We start from the raw sequence: 775 nt of genomic DNA, 5'->3' as shown, positions 1-775 counted from the left end.
TACTTCTTTTAATTCGCCCTAACACGAGTAGTGCTTTATTTCTTCTTTTTTTTTTTTCAATGGAAATAACTCTCATTTTTGCTTCTCTTTTCAGAGCTGCGGACAAGGAAACGCTCCTGGTGTGAAGTCTTGATCCCTTCCTTGTGGCAAAATTCAAGGACGTGCGAAGTCCAATTTCTCATTTTCATCTCCAGTCCAAGCAACACTTTTCATTTTCAATTAAAAGCAACATGAAGATGCCAACCTCCTGGTAACTGCTTTTTTTAAGCCTTTGCTGAGCTGGGGCGGAAATGGCTAATGCGGCAGGGAAGGGGGAGGCGGGATGGTGCAATTAATTTGTCCAAAACCACCAAGAACTGATTAATTAGCTTCCAGGGACTCTGCATGCTCCCCCTGCCCGGGTTTTCCAGCAGGGTAGTGCTGGCCAAAGAGGCTGCAGCCCAGCTCTGCTTTCAACTGGCCCGTTTTCTCCAACAGCTTCAAATCCACAGCAGGAAAAAAAAAATAAATTTGCTTCCAGCTGCCCACGACTGGTGCAGCTCTGCTCTCCGGGTCTGAGGCTTCACCATCGTGGAGGTGACATCCCCATTCCCTGCACCCAGGGCTGGGGAGGAGAAGACACTCGGTCCCTGGCAGCTCAGATCCACAGGTGCCGGTCCCCTCTCCCTCGTTTTTGGCACCCGTTTGGGTTTTATGAAGACCCACCAGGCTCCCACTTCCAAAATGCAGTGACATCCCTTCAGCCCCGGCGTGGGCGCGGGTTGGCAGGGCTGCA

This window comes from Apaloderma vittatum, unplaced genomic scaffold (assembly GCF_000703405.1).
Source record: "Apaloderma vittatum isolate BGI_N311 unplaced genomic scaffold, ASM70340v1 scaffold29472, whole genome shotgun sequence".
NCBI classification, from domain to species: domain Eukaryota; kingdom Metazoa; phylum Chordata; class Aves; order Trogoniformes; family Trogonidae; genus Apaloderma; species Apaloderma vittatum.
This window is presented reverse-complemented; position numbering follows the sequence as displayed.